The sequence below is a fragment of the Colobus angolensis genome, unplaced genomic scaffold, assembly GCF_000951035.1.
Source record: "Colobus angolensis palliatus isolate OR3802 unplaced genomic scaffold, Cang.pa_1.0 Scaffold240, whole genome shotgun sequence".
Classification (NCBI taxonomy): domain Eukaryota; kingdom Metazoa; phylum Chordata; class Mammalia; order Primates; family Cercopithecidae; genus Colobus; species Colobus angolensis.
This window is the reverse complement of record NW_012115600.1, coordinates 1,374,702-1,378,186: the sequence shown is the minus strand read 5'-3', so window position 1 is coordinate 1,378,186 and position 3,485 is coordinate 1,374,702.

Sequence of the window (3,485 nt, the reverse complement as noted above, 5' to 3'; positions counted from 1 at the left end):
ATTTTTAGTAGAGACGGATTTTTGCCGTGTTGACCAGGCTGATCTCGAGTTCCTGGCCTCAAGTGATCCACCCAACTCGGCCTCCCAAAGTGCTGGGATTACAGGCATAAGCCACCGCGCCCGGCCTGTTCATTTATTTTGACAGTCTTACTGTGTCGCCCAGGCTGGAATGCAGTGATATGATCATGACTCACTGCAGCCTTGACCTCCCTGGGTTCAGGTGATCCTCCCACCTCAGCCTCCCAAGCAGCTGGGATTACAGGCGTGTGCCACCACTCCCAGCTAATTGTTCTATATTTTGGAGAGACAGAGCTTTACCATGTTGCCCAGGCTGGTCTCGAACTCCTCGGCTCAAGAGATCTGTCCATCTTGGCCTCCCAAAATACTGGATTTACAGGCATGAACCACTGTGCGGCCTGAAACTGCAAGTATTTAGTCTGGTTCCATGTGAGGGCCTCTTTTGGTCCATTTCACAGAAATCTTAGCCAAAATATATTAAGTACCTACCATGCATCTGACATTTCTCTAAGGACTTTATAACCAACACCTTACTAAATCCTCACAGTAAGTGGAGAGGTCACTTGTGCACCCCCATTTCAAAGATGAGGAAATTGAGGCTCAGAATGGTCCACCAACCTGATCATGATCATAATGCTAGGAATGAATGGGGCAGGAATTCAAGCTCAGGGAGGCAGATTTCAGATCTGTGCCCCACACCTCTTGTGAGAATTAGTCAGTTCTCAGGCAGTGAAACTCTAAAGCCAGCCCCAGCTGCCCGAAACTCAACCACAGAGAGCTGGCTCTCAGCCCCTCACTGGCTTCCAGCCCCTCACTGGCTCCCTTCTTTTCTCCCAGCTCCACCCTGCCACCCCCATTTCCCTCCCTGGCCCTGGGGCCCTGCTCCTTCCTCAAACCTGCTCTGCCACAATTCCTTCCAGGTTCCCTCATCTGTAAAATGGGGATAATAATAGTGTCTGCCTCAGGGTAGTGTTGTGAGGATCAGAGGAGGGGCTCCAGGTGCTTAGAGCCCAGCGTATAGTAGGTTCTCAATAAAAATCAGTGACCTCACCACCACTGTCATTTAAGTAGTGTCTCTGAAGCCCTGTGAAACTGACTGACTGCTAGCATTATCCACATTTGATGGTTGGGGAAATTGTGGTTAAGAGAAGTGAAGCAGCAGCTGTCCAGTATCACTTAGCTAGGAAGTAGAGAGGGGGACTTAATCTGGGCTTCCTGACTTTCTGACTTCAGATCTCATTAACTTCTCCTATTCTTTGCAGCCAGGCAGATGAGTGAATCATAATCAGTATTTATTAGCTGCCTTCTGCACTCCACGCCAGGCCCTAAATGCTAAGGGGCATTCTAGAGAGATCTGACCTAGATTCTTGAAGGAGCATAGAACCTAACTGATAAACAAGGTATGAAAACAAAGCCTTGTTTTGTTGAGGTAGAACACACAAAGGGTCCCAAGAGGGCAAGAATCATTTGACTGAGAGGAAGCAGGCAGGGGAGGCTTCTTGAAGGAGGTGAAGTTTAAGCTGGGCCGCAAAGGACCAATGAGATACGTAGACTAGAGTAAAAGGGTCTTATGCACTGGAGATAAGGTCGATGTGACCGGGCGTGGTGACTCACACCTGTAATCCCAGCACTTTGGGAGGCCGAGTAGGGTGGATTGCCTGAGGTCAGGAGTTCGAGATCAGCTTGGCCAACATGGTGAAACCCCGTCTCTACTGAAAATACAAAAATCAGCCAGGCATGGTGGCTGGTGCCTGTAATCCCAGCTACTTGGGAGGCTGAGGCAGGAGACTCACTTGAACCTGAGGCAGGAGAATTGCACCGCTGCATTCCAACCTGGTGATAGAGTGAGACTCTGTCTAAAAAAAAAAAAAAAGTCAGAGATATAACAACAGCTGCCAATTCTTGAGCCTCCTTATGATCCAGGTTCTGTGCTGAAAGCTTTATATGCATTATCTCAGGAGATTTCCTCATGATCCTATGAGGTAAGTGCTATTAGAATGAGAAAATCAAGGATCAAGGATCAGAGAATTTACAGAATTTGCCTGGGTCACACAACGAATAAAGTGTCTAGGCCTGGGTTTGAACTCAGGGCTGTTGGCCACAAAGCCTGGGCTCTTAATCATCATGGGTTATTGCCACCTTGTCCTCAACCATCTAATGAGGAATTAAGCTGTGGACTGTCTCTGGAGGGCTTTGAATGCCAAGGCTCAGACTTGCATAAAAATCACACAGCACCAGGCAAGAATCAGACCTGGAATGTAGCAGCAGCTTCTAGCAGCTTTACCACTCACTACCCAAGGTTGCTTCTCTGAGCCTCTCTAAACTGGAGTGATGAGGAATATATTATCAGCAATGAAGGTTTTTGAATGAGGCAGGGAGGCTCTTGTGACAAAAGGATTGTTTAAAAGAAACCTGGAGATGTTCAAACATTTACTGAGTGTTGGGTCCTAAGAATACAACTGTGAACAAGACAAAGCTCTGCAGTGGGCCTCTGAGCCTGTTGTGCCGGCAGGCAGCTTGGGAGGGTAGGAGAAGAACCCCTTAACTGGAAAAACAAGGGCTCCAGAGCTGGGACCTGTCCCAGATTCCATTGCCAGCTCTCAAATCAGGGAATCTCTCTGTATGACCTTGGGCAAGTTACCCAGCCTCTCAGACTGTCAGTCTTTATCATGGGGATCATCATTCCTCTTCCCAGGATTGTTGGAATAAATTAACTAACACAACGCTTGTAAGGATCTAGCATGGTGCTTGGCATCCTGCAGGCGCTGAATAGATGTTAGTTTTCCCTATAAAGAAGTAGACTAGTTTGCCTCCATCCCTCACCCCTCTGCCATTAAAGGGAACAAGTTCCTGGCCTTCATTTTAGCAGGAAAGGGGATATGAATGCACATGTGCTAGCTAAGCAACAATGCAAACTAACAAAAGGGCCTGTGGCCTGGGGAATACACTGCTTTGAGTCTGGGCTCAGGTCGGGACCCGGCGCCAAAATGTTTCCCTTCAACCCCAGGGAATCCGGGCCCATTTCTCGGGGAGCTGTGCTGTTCTGGCCGCCTCTGCACTGTGCACCCCAGAACCACCCTGTCTCCGTCTCGCCGGCTGCTAGCTAGCGCGTCCAGTGGCGGGCGGCACAGACAGCAGGTGTGGCTGCCCCTTTAAGCAGCGAAGCTCGTGTTGCAATCGCCGGCTCGAGGACGGGTTCTTTCCGGGGGGTGGAGCCTGTACTCTTGCAGCAGCCAACCGGAGCGCGACATTTTCCGCGGGAGATCCGAATTTCGCGGCACGCCGTTTGGCGCTAAAAAAAAAAAAGAAAAGAAAAAAAAAAGAGGCAGAGAAAGACTCAGGGACTAGAGAGCGGGCCGCAAGGAAGTCGGCGCAGTCGAGACCCCCCCTCCCCGTCCCAGCGCATCGCGTCTCCGCCGAGCTCGCGGGCACGCCGGGGACCCCTCCCCAGAGCCGGCCGGACCCCA